Genomic DNA, 24,399 nt, shown 5'->3' with positions numbered 1-24,399 from the left:
TGATCTAGCAAAAAGAAAAATAAATTAAAATGAAATAATGATAATAGTAAAAATAATACTTCTAAAAATGATAATTATACCAAATAATTACAATTAACGATAACAGTTTCACTTGATTGTAACCATTTCCAAAAATAGAACCTTTTCGTCATGAGTTTTTAAGAATTAATTTCACATACCCGTGTATATAAAGGATGTGTCCCAGTGCAGGGGAGGCAAAAGTAAGTAAAATATCCAGGATTATGTATAATATACAGCAAGGGAGTTAGCAATGCGACCAAGTTGAATTTGAGAGCATTTTGTATAATTACCAGTCCTGTTGATGTGTTTAAATTGAAATGAAAACCTATTCTTTGAAATTTGCAATAAAGAGACTTCAGTGGAAGACCAAGGGCCCGTTTCATAAAGGACTTACAACCGTTGTAACTTTGCCATACCCTTGTAAAAAAAAGTATCATACAGTACCATGGTATTACTATGGTACATAATGGTACTTCTGTATTTTCAAATAGTACTTTCCTATTCTGTATGGTACTTCTGTGGTATTACTATAACTAATGAATTTACCATGGATGCTATGGTAATACTATGGTAATACCATAGTAATACCATGGTACTGTATGGTATTTTTTACAAGGGTAATGGCAACTCCCATGGTAACAGGGCTCATCAGCCAATCAGAATCAATGTTACCATGGTAGTTGCCATAATGGCTAAGTTACAACAGTTCTAACGGGCCCCAGCTCTATACCCTCACTTATAGTTACATGTAAAGATGTGATTTTTTTTATCATTGATTTTATGGTACATTATTTGAGAAAGTGAGCAGTATCCACCTCCTTTTTATACCAAAATTATTGCCCTATTTGAATGTTTCAGAACAAACACCACAACAACAAAGGATGTTCGTTTACAAAAAAATCTACCGAATTCGCAGGTAGAATGGCTCTGTGGCGATAATTGTTATTCAATGTTATAGCGCCATCTAGTGTTAACGCATTATAGAGCGGTCTGCTGGTCAATTTATACACGCAAAAACTACCTCAAAATATTGTTTAAAAATCATTGATAAGGTCTATGTAGAGCGTGGATTGTATTTAATTCATTATAATGTCATAGGTATAGCAAAATTTCTTGACTGGCTCTGTCAGTATCAGTAAACGGTAAGAAGTTACGTGTAGTTTGTTTTGACAATGGTCGACATATGGATCAATATCATATCACGCGTCCTGCACGGGTATTGCATCAGCAATTCAAAGACAAGTATACTTGTATGCTTCAATGTATCGAACGAAGCAGAGTGGCGCAGCGGAAGCGTGCTGGGCCCATAACCCAGAGGTCCGAGGATCGAAACCTCGCTCTGCTAATATGATTTTGTTATTTTTCAGAAAAAATAGTAGTTTAAATGATTTAGCAGTAAGCCCTGGAGATGGCGTGTCAGTGTATGACAATTGAAATAACCCGGCCAAAATCAAGGAAAACCCAACATTATCATTACACTATTTATTATGATGATTGTTAATATTATTATTATGATGATTATTATTATCATTAATATTATTATTATTATTATCATCATTAACATTATTACTATTATTATCATCATTATCATTATTATTATCATTTTATACATTTTCAATATTTAGTATCATCCTCCTCCTCCACCTCATTATCATTATGACAGAATTATTAGCATTATTATGACTATAATTATCATTATTATTATTATCATTGTCGTTCAAGTTGTTGTTGGTGTACAGTCTTGCTATGTAATTTTATCATCGCCGTTATCATTATTTCAAAATTTTCAAGCTCTAAAGGAAAATGTAAGTCTTAATTTTTATGCTTGCTTTTGGAACAACCTCCAACAGGATCCATCCCATTGCTCCTCTGTTGATGTATGAATGCCTTCTCGAGCGGGATGCAGAAGTTAACACCACAAACAAAAATGTTTTTACTTACACAATCGTGTACATGTATAATATATTCACACCTGCAATACAAGAACAAGAGCTTGATTTGAGCTCTATGATTCAAATGTGAAAAGTTCCACACATACACACAACCAGTGCGTTTATCTTCATCACCTTGAATCAGCACTTACTTTAGATGATGAAGAAGGAGAAGAAGAAGAAAGAAGAAGAAAAAGAAGAAGAAGAAAGAAGAAGAAAAAGAAGAAGAAGAAAGAAGAAGAAGAAGAAAGAAAGAAAGAAAGAAAGAAAGAAAGAAAGAAAAAGAAGAAGAAGACGGAAGAAAGAAGAAGAAGAAAAAGAAAAAGAAAGAAGAAAAGGAAAGAAGAAGAAGAAGAAAGAAGAAAAAAGAAGAAGAAGAAAGAAAAAAAAGAAGAAGACAGAAGAAAGATGAAGAAGAAGAAATAAGAAAAAGAAGAAGAATTCACGGTCATTTGATATGTAAATATATTGCTATGAAACAGATTGTAATTTACAAGTGTTTACTATTTCCATTATAATACAAATTAAATATGGTTCATTTTGATCACCAATGTAAATTATTGCATTATTCGTTTTCTAAGCATAATTCATACTATTAGAATCTATGTAATTATGTCGTAAGAAGCAGAGTGGCGCAGCGGAAGCGTGCTGGGCCCATAACCCAGAGGTCCGAGGATCGAAACCTCGCTCTGCTAACATTTTATCTGTTTCAATCTCCCCCTAAATGTTCAATCCTGGTTTTCAGTTCAAATGCCGATTGTCTAAAATAATAATACTTGGTTCCAAAATTCAAAAGATATATTCTTTGAGGTGGCCGTCTAAAAAAGTCCATTATTTTTATTAAAGGTATCATTTACCATTATAAGCAACACTACCAGACCACTATAAACTTTTTCATCAATAAGTGAAGGAAATGTTAGATATCAATATTGAATAAAAAGAATCGCATGTAGCACCTCCAAATGTGCACATCAAGTTAGATGTTATTTTTACAGGGTTGATATATTTCTTATAATATTAAAGTCTTTAAAGATAAAACCTTTCAGTATATTCGTGTTTGAATTTATAAAAACGGAATTGTTTGGGGTATGAGCATGATGAATGTGTGGATTGTTGATAAAGTAGACAAAATTAAATAAAAATATCAAATAATCTTTAAAGGCAGAAAATTATGATGAAATATTCTCAATGTTTGCATCATCATGACATCAGAAGCATTAGGCCTATCATATTTTGTAGTGACTAGGGTACGGTATTGTAAGAAGCAGAGTGGCGCAGCGGAAGCGTGCTGGGCCCATAACCCAGAGGTCCGAGGATCGAAACCTCGCTCTGCTAAGTTTTATTATTTTTTTTTTCAATTAATTACTTTTCATTGACATGGTCTTCAAGCGTATTCATTCGTAATTCCGAAGCTTCATTCTTCCGAAGGTTCGGATATTCCGAAGGTTTGTTAATCCGAAAGCGAATTAAGGTTCGTTGTTCCGAAGGTTCGAAAATCCGAAAACGAAATGAGGTTCGTTGTTCCGAAGGTTCGTTGATCCGAAAACGAAATAAGGTTCGTTGTTCCAAAGGTTCTTTTATCCGAAAACGAAATGAGGTTCGTTGTTCATTTCGTTTTCGGACTAACGAATCTTCGGAATTACGACCCTCATTTCGTTTTCCGATTAACGAACCTTCGCGTTTACGAACCATTTCGTTTTCGGACTAACGAATCTTCGGAATTACGACCCTCATTTCGTTTTCCGATTAACGAACCGTCGCATTTACGAACCATTTCGTTTTCGGACTAACGAATCTTCGGAATTACGACTCTCATTTCCTTTTCGGATTAACGAACCTTCGAATTACGCCACAAATGTTCGGATTAACGAACCCTTTTTCGTTTTCCGATTAACGAACATCGAGGTGGTTACACTTCGTAATTCCGAAGCTTCGTAATTCCGAAGGTTCTTTATTCCGAAGGTTCGTAATTCCGAAACACGTAAATTGCCTATACCTCGATGTTCGTTAATCCGAAAACGAAAAAGGGTTCGTTAATCCGAACATTTGTGGCGTAATTCCGACGATTCGTTATTCCGAAGGTTCGATAATCCGAAAACGAAATAAGGTTCGTTGTTCCGAAGGTTCGTTAATCCGAAAACGAAATAAGGTTCGTTGTTCCGAAGGTTCGTTAATCCGAAAACGAAAAAAGGTTCGTTATTCCGAAGGTTCGTTGATCCGAAAACGAAATAAGGTTCGTTTTTCCGAAGGTTCGTTAATCCGAAAACGAAATAAGGTTCGTTTTTCCGAAGGTTCGTTAATCCGAAAACGAAATAAGGTTCGTTAATCCGAAAATAAAATAAGGTTCGTTAATCCGAAAACAAAATAAGGTTCGTTAATCCGAAAACAAAATAAGGTTCGTTAATCCGAAAAATTAAAACCGGGAAAGCAGAGGCAGAGGCAAGGGGAGGGGGGCGGGGGACACTGTTGCCGTTTAATTATCATATGAGGATGGGAAGGCAAGGGCGGCCGAACGAACGAACGAAATGGGCACTTTGGTGATATTTTCACCTTAAGATTATCATCTGCTTGAAGTCATTGTGTGTTTGATAGTGATTAAGAAGAGAAAAACTTTTTTGAAGTGACTTCTTATTATGGCAAAATTTGTATATTTAGGCTTTATTTTTCGGGAGAGAGTATAATGAGCGAGCGGCTTGGTAAAACAAATTCAAAGGTGAAATTGTATAACGTTTTTTGTGGTCAATTATTAAAATGGCATTATTGCGAGGTGTTGCGAGCGTGAATCACAAGCTAAACTTTAGCTTATTTCAATAAAAAATGAAAATTAGTTTTTAAAAATCCGAGCAGATTTCTGCTGTCATTAAAAAAGATGTGCATCTAACTAAAGAATTAACATGAGCGCAAAACGCGAGCTTAAACATACTGACCAGAAAAGAAACATGTTAAAAAAAGCATTTAGTGACCTCTTTAGGATGAATATTTCACCAATCGAATGAGAGTGCGAAGCGCAAGCTGAAATTTTTCAATATTCCAGCCTGAAAACTAAACTTAACTTGTATACTTTAAAAAGAGTATTTTATTTCGAAAAAAAACATGAAAAACGGCATATTTATTTTTGAAAAAGGAACTTTCCCATTTTGGAAAATATTAATTCCCCTGTTTTTTATTCCATTTTTGATGCCCCCTGCCTCCCTCCCGGTGGATCCAACTTTCGTCAAATAGAGGGGGGGGGCAATTTTTTTTAAACCATATTTTCCTTGATCGGCAGTTTAAAGTTGATTTTTGTTTGTTTCTTTGAAAGGGTAGTCCTAACAGTCAATAATTAGCTTTATCCTTATAAAATAAAGTAAATATGTAATAACATGATAAACCCTTTTTAAATATAGTCAGGTCCAGATTTTAAAAAATGTGCTCAGAAAAAGTGCTTTAGGCATTTTGTGTTAATGCTGATTTATCAATTGTTTTAAGGTAATTCAGGGGTGCTGAATCCAAAAATGCTGTTTGCCAAACTTGATTCCGACGTTTTCGCCCTCAAATTGGCAAAAAACAAAATGGCGGCACATTTAATGCAGTTTCCCATATCAAACGATTTTTATGGGTGATTATATTTCAGAAATTGGAATCTATGCGTTATTTTTTATACCTAGGGTTGCAAACATAATGTGTCCGATTGATTCGTCAGCCATCTTTAATTCCAAGATGGCTGTCATGATTCACAGCTGCTGATTAAACTAAATAATTTGGCCAAATGTTTGATAATTTGGGGGCGATGATGGCATATTTACATTGTGATATCTTTAACGTGTCCGCCATTTTGCCTTGCCTGCATAGCAGAAGCAAGACATGGACGTCGCTTTTCCGATGGCGGCGATGACCATGGCGGCGGCGAAATCAACATCAAATCTTAACTGAGGTTAAGATTTTGAAATGTCATAACTTTTAGGGTATAGTTGTCTATTTCATGAAACTTAGGCATGTTAGGATTAAACAAAATATATTGAGACAGGTTTAATAGTTACAGAAGGTCGTCAAGGTTACATGGAAATAAAGCATGGCGTCCACAACGGCAGCCGTTGTACCATCAACTCCAAAAATGAAGTAAATCCTCAAAATCGAAATCAATTTCATCAAAAGGCTTTCAAGGCAAATAATGAATCAGGACAGGTTTACAAGATAGTCAGTGAGTGTGTCAGAGAATCCAGAGTCAGAGAAAATGACGTCAATAATGGACGTCAGGACGTTGTAACTTTGAAATGGTCCAAATTCATTATATATATACACCTGGTAGAACTACCTTTGGGATCTACCGAGAATAAAATAAATCATATGAAAAAATCATGCTTCCAAAGGGAACAAATTATATTGGAAAAATTTCAAGGTTTATCAGTTGTGCAGTTTTGCAAAAAAAATGATGACCTAAAAATAGTTATTTAAAAAAAATCTGGATGCAAAGTGCATACACTATCTACCTAGAAACATTTTTGTGTCTTTCTCACGATTTCAAGGTTCAAATAATATAAGTGAAGACGAATTACATGGATACACCATTGTCCATTTTGTAGAAAATTGAAGAACGCTCCAAAAATTACATTCCAATTGGCCACCATTGATACAAAAACGACAATACTTCATATCTCATCTAGTGCCACTATTTTGGTGTGTCTGTTTAAGAATCGCGAAAATACGTTTTACAAGTATTTGTGACTTTATTAGATGGTGATGCAACAATTAGTAAATATCCGGAAAACAAACTTTAAAAACTAACGTACACTTTCACCTAAAAAGTTCCATAATTCACTGATAATTTCAAGACATGTCATTTATGTGCTTAGGACTATCCTATGGTTTCAAGATTACGGGACATCAGTCATTTTGGACTTTTTACGACTGACCATCCTTTTTATTTGTCCCGATTTATTATTGCAGCCTTCAAACCACAAAGTGTAGATTTTGTTCACCTAATTTTGACTATGTTTAGGTGATGGAAGTCCTTTTAGACTCATTTTGAAAGCGATCTTTATAAATAATAGGTAAAATGGGCAGCTTCATACCATTGTAAATAATAATAAAAAAGTTTATTTAAACCTTGAAACCATAGTGTAGACAACAAAATCAGATCTCCCAGATGGATTCTAAAAAGATTATGCCAATTTTTAAGTATCAGCAGCCATTTTAGACTCCTTAATTGAAAGCCATCTTGGATTTTTAGACATACGGGACCATTGGTTGCCCTTGTAACTTATCCTAATGTATTACCTGACCATTTAAATCAAGGTTTAGACAACATAATCATACACCCCAGGCGGACATTAAACAAACTATGTCAGCTTTTTAGGTAACAATAGCCATTTTAGACTCCAATTTCGGAAGCCTTTTTGAATTCCTGGACATGCTGGACCTCTGACTGTCCATGTTACTTGTCGTAATTTATTACATGACCCTTTAAACCATGGGTTGAACACCAAAATCATATACCCGAGGCTGATATTAACAAACTATATCAGTTTTTTTTTCGGTAAGAAAGGCCTATATAGACTAAATTTTTGGAAGCCATTATGGATTTTTGGACATAATGGAACCAGTAACTGTCCTTGTAACTTGTCCCAATCTAATACTTGACCCTTTAAACCATGTGTTATACTAAAAAATCATATTCTCCACGCGGTTATCAAACAAACTATGTCGGTTTGTAGTTAATGACAGACATCTTATTTTCCATTTTTGCACACCATCTTGGATTTTTGGACATAAAGGACCATATCATCTTTGTTACTAACTTCTGTCCCAACGTATTTATTGACCCGGGTTAGACACCAACATCATATCCCCAAAGCAGATATTAAACAAACTATTTCGGATTTTAGGGTTTTTAGATAAAAACAGCTATTTCAGACTCCTATTTTGAAAGCCATCTTGGATTTTTGGACATAGTGGAGCGCTGACTGTCCTTGTAACTTGTCCCGGTTTACTTCTTGACCCTTGCATATCACCAATGAATAAAACCCAAATAAAAGACCCTAAAATAGGTAATAGATGAAGTGTGAATTTTTAGGATATGGCAACCATTTTTACGCAATCTTTGATTTTCAGGTACCCTGGGGTGCTTATGTTTACTCTTTCCTTTTACCCCCTACACCATTGAATGCATGTATGCACCGAAAAATTTGTCTAGGGTAGAGAAACTGCCGGTTATTTTAATTTTCAGCTGATGGCGGCCATCTTAGACGCCATCTTGAAAATAACCACTTTCCCGGATCCGGATTTTGGTGAATTTTTAGTATGTTATTCCTGAGATCAAATAATACCAAAAATCGTTGACAAACATTTTTGTTCCACGTTTGGGGGGTCAGAATAGAGTAAAAATGGGTATAGAATGGCGGCCATATTGTTTTTGCCAATTTGAGGATTTTAACATCAAAATCAAGGTTGGCAAACAGCAAATTTGGATTCAGCGCCCTCAAATTATGATAAAACACTTCTAAAGTCAGCATTAACACGATTTGCCTAAGGCAGTCTACTTTTCTCAAATCTGGACCTGACTAATAATGCGAGCGCGAGCTATATATTTTTGTTAATATGATGGGCAATATGTTTGTGATCTTCAAAGCGAGATGCCTATGTAACTAAAATTAGATAATAACTGCTAGCAAGAAGCGCGAAGAGAATTTTTAAATATATAAGCTCTGACCTGATCTAAAGGGGACATTTTAAGAACTTTTTGCAGTTAGCCATGAAGACGATGCGTGTTTTAGCCAATGGCGGCGGAACGAATTTTTTTTTTTTTGGGGGGGGGCAAAGCAAAAAAAAAGGGGCCAATAGGGGCAATTTGGTGCAAACGGATATTTTCACCATTAGATTATCATCTGTGTAAAGAGGTTGTGTGTTTTGTAGTAACTAAATTGAGCACAATTTTTTAAGTGATCACTAAAGTTATATATTTACGTTTCATTTCTGCGAGCGTAGAGAGCAAGCGGTTTGGGGGAAAAAGTCAAATCTGAAGATGTAAAATTCACCTTTTTGGTCAATACTGTTAAAAGGGCATCCTTGTGAGATGTTGCGAGCGAATCACGTGCTCAAACTTTTGGAAATTTCATGTGGGCCTAGAATGATAATATTGATATAGATATCATTTACCCAGGGAAGCCACTTCAGTTCTGAAAACTATTCTCCCAGCTATTATTATTTTTTTTACAAGAATGCTTAGAATGTCCAGTTTTCAGGTTGGAAAATCGGAAAAATTTGGCTCACGTTTCTCGCTCGCATCAAGTATTGTTTATTGAGGAACTCATTCTATTCCTGGTTACAAAAAAGAAGTATGAAATGTCCAGTTTTCAGGTTGGAATATCACAAATTTTAAGCTTGCTGTTCGCGCTCTCATTATTTAGTTCGTGAGATATATATTCTATTCATGAGTCACTAAATGCAGTCCTTAAAAGATTACTTTCTGAAGCCTGTTGCATAAAACTTTTTACCTGAGAAAACTCTGGTAAAAACTGAAAACTAAGGTTAGTCTGATTTCCGCCAAAAGTTTCATGCAACGGGCCCCAGGTCAGTATATAAACAAATTACAGCTCGCCCTCGCATTAATTCTTTAGTAAGAATCTTTCTCACGATTACAAAAAATGCTCCGAATGCTCGCTTCACGTCTTGTTACATAGTTTCACTTGCGATTCGCGCTTTCAACATTTCACAAGGATCATTATTAGTATTATTTTTATTACCAGCAGAAGCTGTTATTAAAATGACATCCCCTCCAATACAAATCCTATTATCTAGAGGTTGCTCGCACGCTTCCAACACACTTGATCCCCTGCATCTTTAATTAAACCATTTGCTTATAGGCAGCAATTGCTCAGATAAAATCGAAATTAGCCTATGCTTGATCAGGGCGCCATTCTTAATGAAATACATGCTTTGGCCCCAACACACGCATGTATCATCGATCGTTATTACTATCATTGCATAATATCGTGTAATCTTGTAATGACAACATCGTTTTTGTTACCAAAATGAATTATTTTCATTTTCGGAAATACGAACCTTATTTAATTTTCGGATTAACGAACCTTATTTCGTTTTCGGATTAACGAACCTTATTTCGTTTTCGGATTAACGAACCTTCGGAATTACGAACCTTATTTCGTTTTCGGATTAACGAACCTTCGGAATTACGAACCTTATTTCGTTTTCGGATTAACGAACCTTCGGAATTACGAACCTTATTTTGTTTTCGGATTGACGAACCTTCGGAATTACGAACCTTATTTCGTTTTCGGATTGACGAACCTTCGGAATTACGAACCTTCGGAAATACGAACCTTCGGAATAACCGAAGCTTCGGAATTACGAAGCTTCGGAATTACGAATGTATGCGCATCGGGTTTATAGGCAATTTACGCGTTTCGGAATTACGAACCTTCGGAATTACGAAGTGTAACCGTCGTCAAGTATGATAAATATTTCATGTTGTCTTATTTCACATTACGATAAAGGCCTATTTTATATTTTTTTAAAATATCATTTTATCTTTACCAATTCCCTCTAAACCAGTAATTTTTGCTGCCTTAAGGCTTTTTTCGCAAGGACATCTGTTTATTGTTAATTTTATATTCAAAACACATTGGCATTATTTTATATACGATTGCAAAGTAATTATTTCATTTCTAAAAACCCAATTCTCGCTCATTTGACATCAGGCCACAAGATTGCATCATTTGTTTTTACTCATCATACTGGGTAAATAATTATGATCAAAATGCATACCTTTTTTAAAAGCAGAGTGGCGCAGCGGAAGCGTGCTGGGCCCATAACCCAGAGGTCCGAGGATCGAAACCTCGCTCTGCTAAGCTTTATTTTTTTTCTAATTTATTACTTTTCATTAACATGGTCTTCAAGCGTATACATTCGTAATTCCGAAGCTTCGTTCTTCCGAAGGTTCGTTAATCCGAAAGCGAATTAAGGTTCGTTGTCCCGAAGGTTCGACAATCCGAAAACGAATTGAGGTTCGTTGTTCCGGAGGTTCGTTAATCCGAAAACGAAATAAGGTTCGTTGTTCCGAAGGTTCGTTTATCCGAAAACGAAATGAGGTTCGTTGTTCATTTCGTTTTCGGACTAACGAATCTTCGGAATTACGACCCTCATTTCGTTTTCCGATTAACGAACCTTGGCGTTTACGAACCATTTCGTTTTTGGACTAACGAACCTTCGGAATTACGACTCTCGTTTCCTTTTCGGATTAACGAACCCTTTTTCGTTTTCGTATTAACGAACATCGAGGTATAAGCAATTTACGCGTTTCGGAATTACAAACCTTCGGGATTACGAAGTGTAAACGTCTTCAAGTATGATAAATATTTTCATGTTGTCTTTGTCTTATTTCACATTACGATATAGGCCTATTTTATTTTTTTAATATCATTTTATCTTTACCAGTTCCCTCTAAACCAGTCATTTTTTCTAAGGCTTTTTTTCCCGCAAGGACATCTGTTTATTGTTCATTTGTTTATTGTTAATTTTATATTCAAAACACATTGGCATTTTATACGATTGCAAAGTAATTATTTCATTTCTAAAAACACAATTCTCGCTCATTTGACATCAGGCCACAAGATTGCATCATTTGTTTTTACTCATCATACTGGATAAATATGATCAAAATACAGACGGTTTTATAGGAGCAGAGTGGCGCAGCGGAAGCGTGCTGGGCCCATAACCCAGAGGTCCGAGGATCGAAACCTCGCTCTGCTAACATTTTATCCGTTTTCATCTTCCTCCTAAATGCTCAGTACTGTTTTTTCTCTTCAAACGTCGATTGATTTTATAGAATACCTAAAAACTGTGTTACAAAATTTAAAAGACTATATTCTTTGATGTGGCCCTCGAAAAAAGTCCATTATTTTTTATTAAAATAATGTATCACTGCCATTCAAAGCAACCCAACCATCACCACTATAAACGCAATCAACAATAAGTAAAGGAAATGTTATGTATCAATATTGAATAAAAATAATCGCATGTAGCACCTTCAAATATGCACATTAAATCAAATGTTATTTTTTATAGGGTTTATATATTTCTTGTATAATCTGTAAAGATAAAATCTTTCAGTTTATTCGTGTTTGAAGGTATAAATTCTGAATCGTTTGGGGTATGAACATGATGGATGTGTAGATCGCTGATGAAGTAAACCAACATTAATAAAAATATTAAATAATTTTCCGAAGGCAGAATAATATGATGACATATTCTCAATGTTTGCATCATCGTGACATCAGAAGCATTAGGCCTATAATATTTGCAGTGACTATAGTTAGCATTGTAAGAAGCAGAGTGGCGCAGCGGAAGCGTGCTGGGCCCATAACCCAGAGGTCCGAGGATCGAAACCTCGCTCTGCTAAACTTTTATTATTGTTTTTTCTTATTTATTATTTTTCATTGGCATAGTCTTAAGTTAAAGTATAATATACATTTTTTGTTGTCTATGTGTTATTTCACACTATGATATAGGCCTATTTTTTTTTCATTTTATCTTTACCAGTTTCAAATCAGTCATTTTTGTTGCCTTTATTTGGGAGCCCTTTTTTGCAAGGTCTGTGTATTGTTTATTGTTCATTTCATTTTCAAAACATATTGACATTATTTTGTATACGATTGCATAATAATTAACATTTCATTTCTAAAAGCTCATTTGACGTCATCAGCCCACAAGATTGCATCATTTGTTTTTACTCATCATACTGGCGAAATTATATATGATCAAAATACATACGGTTTTATAGAAGCAGAGTGGCGCAGCGGAAGCGTGCTGGGCCCATAACCCAGAGGTCCGAGGATCGAAACCTCGCTCTGCTAATTTTTTTTGCATTTTTAAAATAATATAAGCACAATGAGAGCATATGATTATCTTATTCAAGTATTCAAGGCGGCAAAATGGTGAAGAAAAGAGACTTGAAATTTGGGAAAAAATAAGAAAAGAAATTTTAAAAAGAAATATTTTGTGTACTTCAACACTGACAAGGACGTTGAATGTAAATGACGTTAAACATTGTACCCGTTTTGCTTTATATATATATATTATTCCTTGGTCATTTTTCTTGAATGCATGAATACAATTTTCATTACGGAACAAACATAATATATCAGTATTTGATTTTGGTATGGATCATAAAGAAAAAAACTAAATAAAAGAGTCATTATAAACAAACATGTTCTACTATCAACAAACAAATTTTAACATTTACAGTTTGCAAGAGAAGGATTAGTAGATTGCTTGAAAAAAATGACAACGACAACCCCTGCGGAAAAAAAATATGACAGCCAGTTAATGACATAATATTGGACACAAACGCAACTTTCAGTAAACCTATACCCTTAGTGTTAGAAACAGGGGTGGCGCCTGTTGAAAGGATGCGGGGGGGGGGGTCAAGATGATATAAGGATGACGTCATATTTTTCCTCTTATTAGATTAGGGGAAGTACATAGAGTTGAACAACAAAGAGCCAGGGGCGTCGATCCATTTTTCAGATTGTGGGGGCAAAATCCTGAATCAACTTTCCAAAGGCAAAACAAACAAACTCACACACACACACACACACACATATATATATATATAAACACACACACACACACATATATATATATAATATATATATATATATATATATATATATATATATATATATATATATATATATATATATATATATATGTGTGTGTGTGTGTGTGAGATATAGACACATATCTCACCAGCAAATTAATGCGAGTGCCGAGAGCGAGCCCTGAAAGCTTGATATTCGAAGCATTTTTGGTACCAATGATTAAGACGGGTATCTAAAGGAACAATAGATGCGAGCGTTAAGCGCGAGCTGAAAATTTTGATATTTCGATCTGAAAAAAGACAGTTTAATGGACGTTTTTGATAAAGAACAAGATATATATCCAACAAAAAATTATTGCAAATCGAAGCGGGAGTTCTGTTGAGGTTTAGAACTGAAAACGGGACATTCTATTCACCTATTTAATCATGGAAAGTATGGGTTTTTGCTACATAAATGATGCGAGCGCGAAGCGCGAGCTGAAAATTTTGATATTCCAATCTAAAAAGCGGACATTTTTAGCACAATTTTACAATTAGCACAATCGCTTGCTGATTTCTGTGTAACATTACAATCTTATTTTATTTTTACACATCAGTGGAATTATTGGGGGGGGGGGGCAAAACGACATGTTTGCCCCCCAATATTTTCATTGGTGGGGCGATCGCCCCCCCCCCCCTGCCCCCCAGGATCGACGCCTCTGCAAAGAGCTATTTTGTAATCTCATTTCCCTTCCATTTCTTTTTTTAGAATCATATAGGGGGTCGCCCCCAACTCTCTACTCGTGACACCGCCCCTGAGGAGGATCTCACACCATGTAATACCACGGTCACATTTGCTCTACGGCGGCCGTACGGTGAGTCGGAAACAGCCGTTTTGACATTTTCCTACCATTGCTACATATGGGTGGTATCACTGGTATGAATAATAATAAATAAAACGGCTATTTTCGACTCGCCGTCCGGCCGCCGGAGAGCAAATGTGACCGATCGTGACGCATGATTCTTCTTTCATTCGTTTAATTCATGGGGCAAAATATAAGAAAGTTAAAATTTTGCATCATCGGTGATTTTTTTTAAAAATCTGAGTGTTATGTTATCTTCTCTCACTGGAGAAGCAGAGTGGCGCAGCGGAAGCGTGCTGGGCCCATAACCCAGAGGTCCGAGGATCGAAACCTCGCTCTGCTAAGTTTTTTTTTTGGTCTTGGGTTTTTCTTTTTTTTCTCTCCCGATACTATTCATTCTAACATTTCGCTGCAAACAGCAATGCCACTGAGCAAATTTTGCGAAGAGCGCCACCTCTTGCTAAATAATCCTGTTCTTTCTCTTCTCCCCCAATTTCCCTTCTTTCGCTCTCTCTTATTAAATGACAAGTCCACTCCAACAAAAAGTTGATATAAATAAAAATAAAAAAAAAGCATAACGCTGAAGATTTCATCAAAATCAGATGTAAGATAAGAAAGTTATGATATTTCTAAGCTTCGCTTAATGTTACAAGATAGTTAAATGCAAATCGTGGGCCATGTTGCATAAAACATTTGCCAGTTTTTTTTATGGCAAATATAAGTCTGGCTAAAGTTTTATGCAACGGGACTCAGGTCTGTATGAAAATTAATGAGGCGACCGGTGACGTCACCCACTCACTATTTTTTTTTTGTTATATGAAATATTCTAATTTTCTCCTAATGGAGATGTGAAAGAAGTTTGATATTTCCTTGAATATTTAGAATTTCTACTGTTTTAACATTGCATGTGGGTCCTTATTGTCAAATTTGTATCAATTGAAATATTGAGGGACATTGAGGGACATTATTACCCGCATCATCAACTCTCTCACTTGCACGTCACCGAGTTCTGCATTAACTTTTTTTTTTTGGGGGGGGGGGGGAATAAACGAAACTTTCAAATGTCATAACTTTCTTATTTTACATCCGATTTGGATGAAATTTTCAATATTTTGCTTGTTGGATTTTTCTCTATTGATGCAAGTAAACATTTTCTGGGATGGACTTGACCTTTGAATACAGATATTGTTGCAAACAACACGTTTTTTTTTCTTCTACTCTAGACTTCACTCATTCTTTCATGTCAATATGTTAGGGGTTTTTCGGTTAATGACACAATAATACTGGGATATAATGTGTATTTAGCATGACATTTAAATTCTATTTCTGAGTTATTTTGCAATATTTTTTTTTTCGAATAATGACAATGAACATGCAAATGTGGTTGCCAACAACTTAGTAGGCTGACACCCCTCTCCCATTGCTCCATTTCGGTTTGTCGAAAGAAGTCTGAATTAGCAGACCAAGTGACATGAGTGAGACTTGTGTATACTGAGGAACGCCTGCTAGACTTTTCTCGAGACCCACTTGCTCGAGTCAATACTGGAGGGCCTGTGCTTGTAACCATGGATACGTTGGCTTCATGCTATACCCCCCCCCCCCCGTGCATTCCATTACTGATTCCATGATTGTACAGTTTGAATGATAATATGCAGTATTTGATTTTTGACGCTGTTTTTTACCACGTTCAATAGAATTACCCGCACGCATTGTGCATGCGTGGAGCCGCAGACGGTGTTACGTAATCACAGAGTTGTTATTGCGTTGGTTGTGAAGAAGGCTGTGGCTATAGCATGAGAGGTGAGGGCTATACATATTATTATAAGATCGACTTACTGTTTGTTCACGTGTCGAGACGAGTGAACATTATGGAACAGTTATATGCAAATTTTGTGATAAAGGAATTCGTGGAAGGGGATCGAAAGATGATGGAGAGTGAACGCATATATATACAAGGGGAATCAAATCAATGAGATGTGCTTTGTATGGCCAAGTGTTTTTTTTTTTGGGGGGGAAGGGTTAAAGGCGAAATCCACCCTAAAGCGAATTTTAAAAATAATTCTGTATTCTATTTCTTAAATTTCTTTCCGTGAACTGGGAATATGAGTGGACCAGTACTGAATTTTTATGTTTGAACTATAGGCCTACTGGTATCTTGATGTAGGTGCGTTTGTAAATGTCACCGGAAGAATCAAAATAACATATTACAACAAAATAAATACAATATGGGCCTGATATATAATTACCCGTTGATTAAAATCCGTCCAAAAAAGTCAGATTTATAGATTTTCAGAGTATTTGTTTTGTGCTATCACAACTCACAAGCCCCTGATCCATTGTCATTGTATGTAATGTAAAATCCATTTTTCAAAACATGGTTAATTTTGCCCATCAAATGTGTAGGGCCTAATACACTTTGATGGATTTTCGTCAAATCTATATACTTTCTCATAAGTTTGTATTAACCAACCCAAAAGTTGGTTAGAATATGGACTTTCATACCAGCTGTTGTTTAAAAAAATCCCAATTCATTTCATGGGATTTTGTAATCACAAAATAGTTGGTAGGTTCACATTTTAATTAATTTATAATTTCTGAGAGGTGCATATAAACGTGCGTGTTTCTCTCGTTTCTGCTTTTATCACGTTTGGGTGAACTTCCCATATCTTCATGAGCGACAACCGTCTTCGTACCATCATGTGCAATGATGGGATTTGATGATTATTTACAAAGTCCCTGATTCTTTGCGTGTAAATAATTAAGCCCTGGCATAGGTCACTTAAGTCGGCAATCCAGGCACCGACTTGACCCACCATCCTTCTATCACGGATATTACCAATAAAACAGACTGATCCCCGGTCAAAACAGCTAGCTAGGGAGGTTCCAAGTGACCTCTGCTCTAGAATGAATGCCGCCGACATGGCCGAGGTTTTTTTTTATATATGGGATATATACCTCAGTGGGATCTAGTTGTTATGCAGATGTAGGGCCAGGAAAACACACCACACATCACAAGACTGAATTCGATATTCAAATTGTAAATCCTGACAATGAGGAGCAACTGATGGGAGATGGGGTGTCTCCCAACTCCGTTGCGCAAATTCTAGAAAAGGTATAAACGCTGTTGTAAAGTAAATGAAATGCCCCGGAAAATAACCAGCCAGGCTCACCTGGGAACGGGTCGTGCATACTATATGGGCTCGAAAGCCATTGACCGAATCGACATTATCGTCGTCGTCGTCATTTTTGTCGTCGTCATCATCATCATTGTCGTCATCATCATCATCCTTATCATCATTGTCATAATTATCATCAATACCACCACCACCACCACCACCTCGTTAAGTGCAATAATGTCTTTCAAATTTATCTTATACTGCTGACATATTACAAAGCATTATAATAACATGTGTGTGTGCAGGGGGGGGGGGGGGTGACTATTTATATCTCGACAATCAGACGATGGGGAGAGAGGGCAAAGCACGGTTTGTAAACATTCGAGCTATGTCGCCCGGGGAATTGCATGAACTTCTGCACTTGGCAAAATATCAACAGGGAATTCGCATTGTGCTCTTTAAAGGACAAATTTAGATGTCGTATACTAGACTCATTGATCTGAAGAATATGAATTTCGAATAAAATGTGCTAAATGATTGGAAATACATATACTTTTAATAGTTGTATGTTATATGTAATATTGATATTTAAATACAATTATGTAAGAATATTCATATTTATTATCAAATTTCAAAGAAAAATTTATAAAAACCTAAATGGGTATGATTAAAGAGACTAAACGCTAAGTATAGCCGCCGATCATAACAAAAACATCGTGTCTCGACAGGAACCAGTCATTTCAATGGCGGGGGATATCCCTGATGCTGCGCGGGAAAACAGATGCGGAGGGACAGGAAAATGAGGAAACTTCTTGTGCCAGAAAATTAAACCCCAATTCTTGAGGAGATATTAATGACTAAGGTATTGCTAATTGATTAATTTCCTCTCCCGTGACTCGACCCAACCCTTGTGCCTGCCTAGATACATTTAGACTGGAATGTTTCCAAAAAATACATTTTTTTGTTTACGTCTGACGGTGTACAAGCACCGGGGTACGAGCGTGACCTTAAAGGAAGAATTGCAAAGAGTATGTGCAACGTCGTCGAGACTCAAAATCTGTATCATTATTATGGTTATTTGATGATGATATGGATGTTGCTAGTGATGACGACGACGACGGCGGTGATTATGATGATAATGACGATTTGCAGACCAATAAGCCTGTTACAGGGACAGAATACGTGGGATCAGATCCCAGATAGTCATGTTAACGTTTTTGCACATGGTTTGGGGGAAAATATGGGCGGGGGTGGGCTGAAGCCCATGCAGCCCCCTCCCCTTCGGTTCCGTGGCCCCTGTCTGTTTTCATCATGTTTCATAAAAGAGACATTCTATAAATAGTCTGCAGGCACAGACCCTGATTGAAAAGTTGATCAACAAGTGTGTCTCCACGCAAAGACTAGCACATAGAAAACTTGCCGTTTCAACTCTAGAGCGAGAGGGTCTTCAGTACGCAGGGTATATAGGTAGGCTGCACATTGGGCATTCAGACCCTTAACTCGAGTGAAGGGTCTGCGCAGCAGACTATTCTGTAATCGTGATTTTCGGCATGTTAAAGGCCTCACCCCCCATCTCATCAAATGGTACTTGGTATAGTGATGCTGATATTCTAATATCCTGAGATATCTCTCCATACTCATTTCCAATTAAAGTGATTGGTTAACATTGGTTTGACTTTTTAAAAATCTGAGCTAGAAGGTCACACTTGTCACCTGTGTCTGTGATATGCTACAAAAATGAAGCCCAGAAAAAATTGCGTTCGAAAAGAATTATTAAGTGCTTCAAAAATTGAAATATAAAGTGACCGGAAACACCATCTTAATTTCATCCCATACACTTATGTGTACTATTTAGGTGTCTATAAGACGCCTGATTACAAAATCAGGGTTTGCCTTGTAGTTTTAGCTTTTCATTCTCAATAATGATTGTTTTCAGGGTTTATTAGTTCTAATACATGCACTTGTACACATGCTTCATCTTGGTTTGTGCATTTTTTTAAATCAGCTGCTCACAAAGTTAAACAATACAATACATTATTTACAAATAATAAATGGCCTATGATGAAATAATTTCTGATTAAGGTATGGGAAGGTGCTTATTTCATTACTTTACTCTATAAATCAAAGGTATTCATTATTTATTTTGTTGTTGTTTCTGGAACTGGAAGGACCTGCATTTCGGCAGGCATGACAGAATATCCGTTGACATAATGAAACTGAAAATGATATATCGAGTGTTTATCTAAGAGGTCAAAGGTCGTGTTTATATCCGAAGGACGCGGAAGGAACTCTCTTGCATGCCTCTCGCAAACATCCGGGATATAGTCACATGATATGATAACAAAAATAGAATGCTCTTCAGTTGATGGGATGCACAAGTCCATTGAATGGTATCATAATGTGCAAAGATAAAATTAGTTATGGATGACATCCCTTTGCACTTTAGAAAAATAAAGTAAAGAAAAATGCCACCTTTTATAAAAAATTATTTGAATCGCAACATTTTTCTCACCAAAATCGCAAATGAAATAAGTTTCAGTCGTGGGGAGGGGGGAGTGAGGGGATAAAATCCCCGCCCCCCACTCCCGAGTAGAAATCTTTACGATCATTTTTCACCCCTTACTTGAAAAACAAAACAAATGGTCAGTGTGCAGACACTGGTCAAATTAAGAAGTCAATTGAGATTAATTTAATAGGTCTTTTTACCTATTCACTTTTTCATCGTTAAACTTATACCTCGGTCACATTTACTCTACGGCGGCAGTACGGCGAGTCGAAAACAGCTGTTTTGACACTTTTTGTACTAGCTATGGGTGGTTTGAATAAAAATGAATAAAACGGCAGTTTTCGGCTCGCCGTACGGCCGCCGTAGAGAAAATGTGACCGAGGTATTGTTTTCTCCAAACATTCCGAATATCATATCACCGAAGAGAACGCAAGGGTCATATAACTTTGCATTCAACGTGACCTATGGCTGTAGAACCATGTTTTGTAATTCCATGGCAAAGCGATTAGGATGTGTATATATGACCAGGTGAACAGAGTTTGAACCTAGTTCATGTTTTGATAAACCTGAACAGTGTTGACATCATCCCTTCCAGATAGACGGAATGAAACCCTACTTGATTATGGTTCCCAGGCATCTGTGGTATATGTGCCCCTATCCGACCCAAGAAAATAAAAACATAAGAAAGAGAGAAAAAATAACTAATAGGAAAGAAAAAGGGGTGGAATATGATATTTGTTGAATATTATGTCAAAATCTATCAAAAAATTATTAATGTTCATTTTAAAAGGTCAAAATGTTTAGTCGCTCGCAATCCTCGCTCGTGATTTCATATTTTTTTTATCCACACATGCGCCATGCTATGTCCCCTCATTGTTTTTGGCTAATAACCCCATTGTCAAGACCCCCCCCCCCTCCCCCTCCCCACTTCACCAAAGCAGTAGAATTTAAATGTAGTTTGAGGTAACTAGTATACTGTAAAAACTTGATATATCAAAATAAAAAAAATGAATGCTGAAATGAAACTATTTCCCGAGGTTATACATGTGGCGTGCGCCTGTAATCATGCAAGCTGTGGGGAAGTTACAAATTGATGCAAAGGTTCGAGCCCTGATCACGTCTTTCGGATGGTGACGTTAAAGGTCGGTCCCAGACGTAAATAATCACCCCTGATTGATACACGTCTGACAAAACTCAAATACACACACACACACACACATTGTTGTTTACATACTTATTCGCAATACAACTCTGATTCTACAAGCATTTTCAATAAAATTTTGATAAAAGCTCTACATTCATCTCTTTTATCCCACCAATACGATTTTGAGGGGCAGTGATGATGATGCTAAAATAAGATGATAATAACATGATAGTGATGATGACGATGATGATGATGATGATGGTAATCTTGATAATAATAATAATGATATTAATAATAATTTCAAAATAACAATACAAATAATATCGTAACTCATTTTATCAAGGAGCAAAATGAATGGATTTGAATGCTATATAAAGGGAGGATATATATAACGCTGATGTAGATTTATTTATGAAATTCTGTATTTTGTGAAAGCTCGATCCTACCTTTACAGCCAAGAAGACGATGAGATAAGAGATAATGTATTTTGGTACTGTTCCAAGAAATCAATGGGACGTTGCCAATTTACGAACCATAGCGGTCATACGGTCAACTCCCATGTTGTGAAGGAGTGTTGTGAGTATCTATCCCTGTCCATGAAGGTAGAAAGACTACTCCATGATATCCCATGCATATTGTCGGGATTGTCTCTGTCATGTACATGTATATGATCTGCGATATCATATATACCCTTCTCGCTCTTCTTCATCTATTTCTTCTTCTTCTACTTTTACTTCTACTTCTTCTTCTTCTACTTCTTCTACTTCTTCTTCTTCTACTTCTACTTCTACTTCTTCTTCTTCTACTTCTACTTCTACTTACTTCTACTTCTACTTCTACTTCTACTTCTTCTTCTTCTACTTCTACTTCTACTTCTTCTTCTTCTTCTTCTTCTTCTACTTCTACTTCTTCTACTTCTTCTTCTTCTCCTACTTCTACTTCTTCTATACTTCTTCTTCTACTTCTACTTCTTCTTCTTCTTCTCTTTCCCTCTCCTTTTCCCTTCTGCATTTTCTTCAATGTCTTCTTCTCTGTCTTCGTGTCATTCCTCACATTTTCCAAAGGCCTCTTAATTTTTTAGGGTATGGTGTCGTTTTTAATCATACCCAATGTAATACTTTTAAAAAGAGGCCCACTCTATCAGCAAGTCACTGATTTCTAAACAGATCAGTGTCTGTATAACCATGGACCTATCAGACGCCCCCATATGCATACACACAGAACCCCCCCCCCCCCTCTACTCCCCTCTCTCTCTCACTCACTCTTTTCCCCCAAATAATTTCGTCGTCAATATTCAAATTGGCGACGAAATTGGCGACGTCGTGAATGTCGTCGCCAATTTCGTCGTGAATATTCGCGATTTGGTCTATATGCGATGTCCCTTCAGGGCCACCATAATAATCAACAAATTCACTGGGTCCAGATCACAAAGAAATGACCCAACCCGGGTCCAGCTCGACCATGGACCTCCTCTATGATCATGTTTACAACCGACAGCCTGCCCTGCATGCAGAGGCCAAATAAAAGCAGGTGCATGCTCGAAGAATTTTCAGAGTCAGTGGAATTCCTGGGTGGATTATGACTAAATTTTGTATGTAAACATCGAAACTATGTTTTAAGGTAAAAACAAAACCATACAGTATGTTCTGAGAACTGTTTATGTAGGTTTTAATGAATTAACTGAAATAAACTAACTTCATTGATCATAATAAATACAGTGCCAGCATTTGGGATTTGCATAGGGGAATACAAATTTGCAAGTGGAAAAATAATTATATTTAGTATTTTAGTATTAGTATTTACAGGTTATATACACGTTTACTGAATTCTACCGTTCGTGCAAGATATGTGTCGGCTGTTTATAAATTATATTGTATTAAAAAAAAACTTTTTTAAAATAAAAGAGTGTGAGTAGGTTGTGGTGAATGTGTGTGGTAACAAGTGGGCGAACAAAACTCGTCTGAGGTTTTTAAGATGGTGGCGGTGATAACAGGTGTCACTAAAAAGTTCTTATGATTCAAAGAATTTAGAAGAGTATATACGTACACCACGAACATGATATACCGATGCATGGTAAGTTATTATCATCATTGCTTGTGGCACGGAGAGGCAGATTCAGAATGTCGGGGGCGGGGCAGGCGATCTGTTTTTTTTTCAACAAAAAAAATTATATATTTTCTGAGTGGTACCCCCTTTAAAAATAAGAACCGTTTATGTATATGCTAAATTTGACTCAGATTTTTCTTTTATAATGTCCGTGAACACGACAAATTAACATAAATGTGGCAAGACGTAGCTCATCCGGGGGCAGGGATTGGAGTGTGTTTTTGTTTTTTTTTAAAGAGAAGAGCCCCCTTTTCAAAGATGAAAATCATTCGAATATCTTTGCTCAAGACTCCAATATTATTTGAACATTTTATATGAAGCCCCGGGCAATAACTGTAAACCTTGATGCATTTACTTATAGATATAACTATAGTTTTGTGACAAACGAAATTACTACTAGGATTAAAAATATGTAAAGGTGGTAAAAGAAACCGTTATCAACCGTTATTAACTATCAATGTGTTAAGAATGATGCAAGTATTACATTTATCTCGTCAGCCAATCCTATTCTATTTTAAAGTAAAAATAAACACAACTTACTCATTAATTGATAAATTATTGTTAACTTACTTGATAAACATGAGAAACTTATTATATTTTTTGATAAATCTAATTGTTTCCGTTATTTATCTATAGTTTTCGAAATGTAATTATTTCTTTTATTCATCTATTATATTTCTAATTATCGTTTAGATTATTCTCTTGCTTTATTTTTTTTCGTGGGGGGGGGCTCCCCTTCACCCGTTCTATATTTTAAAGATATTGACCCCCCCCCGGGAACTTTTTCTTGAATCCCATAGGACCCTAAGGTGTGGTTATTGCGGTCATTAGTAATGGCACGTGTCTTACTGATCGGAGTCTGTGGGGAGCGTCTGTTTCCTCTTCGCCTTTGATCTCGACTCTGCCCTGGCGGAAAATGTTAATCAAACCTTTCCTTTTTTCAAACTTAACCATGAACTCGTCCATCGTCTTTCACAGAAAACATGTAAAAGGGCGGATATCCAGGGGCCTCGTCTAACAAAGACTTACGATTGATCCGATCGACCTCAACTGTATGGAAATCCAACAATGTCATATTTTTTTATAGGAAATTTGCCCAGTGTCCTTTGTAAACAAAGACTCAAGAAGCGCATTTAA

The 24,399-nt window shown here is 36.3% G+C and overlaps 8 non-coding genes across 8 annotated transcripts; all 8 read left to right on the top strand.

The window, feature by feature from the left end:
• Window positions 1–1,294: 1,294 nt before the first annotated feature.
• On the top strand, window positions 1,295–1,366 carry TRNAM-CAU. Its single transcript has one exon. It is a non-coding gene; the product is annotated as a tRNA-Met (tRNA).
• Window positions 1,367–2,575: 1,209 nt separating this feature from the next.
• TRNAM-CAU lies at window positions 2,576–2,647 on the top strand. Its single transcript has one exon. It is a non-coding gene; the product is annotated as a tRNA-Met (tRNA).
• A 568-nt stretch (window positions 2,648–3,215) lies between these two features.
• TRNAM-CAU lies at window positions 3,216–3,287 on the top strand. The gene has a single exon. It is a non-coding gene; the product is annotated as a tRNA-Met (tRNA).
• A 7,438-nt stretch (window positions 3,288–10,725) lies between these two features.
• On the top strand, window positions 10,726–10,797 carry TRNAM-CAU. The gene has a single exon. It is a non-coding gene; the product is annotated as a tRNA-Met (tRNA).
• An 830-nt stretch (window positions 10,798–11,627) lies between these two features.
• TRNAM-CAU lies at window positions 11,628–11,699 on the top strand. The gene has a single exon. It is a non-coding gene; the product is annotated as a tRNA-Met (tRNA).
• Window positions 11,700–12,275: 576 nt separating this feature from the next.
• TRNAM-CAU lies at window positions 12,276–12,347 on the top strand. Its single transcript has one exon. It is a non-coding gene; the product is annotated as a tRNA-Met (tRNA).
• Window positions 12,348–12,730: 383 nt separating this feature from the next.
• TRNAM-CAU lies at window positions 12,731–12,802 on the top strand. The gene has a single exon. It is a non-coding gene; the product is annotated as a tRNA-Met (tRNA).
• Window positions 12,803–14,661: 1,859 nt separating this feature from the next.
• TRNAM-CAU lies at window positions 14,662–14,733 on the top strand. Its single transcript has one exon. It is a non-coding gene; the product is annotated as a tRNA-Met (tRNA).
• Window positions 14,734–24,399: the final 9,666 nt, after the last annotated feature.

Source organism: Lytechinus variegatus, chromosome 10 (assembly GCF_018143015.1).
Source record: "Lytechinus variegatus isolate NC3 chromosome 10, Lvar_3.0, whole genome shotgun sequence".
NCBI lineage: Eukaryota > Metazoa > Echinodermata > Echinoidea > Temnopleuroida > Toxopneustidae > Lytechinus > Lytechinus variegatus.
Note: the sequence above shows the minus strand (reverse complement) of the source record. Positions and strands in the feature narration are given on the sequence as shown.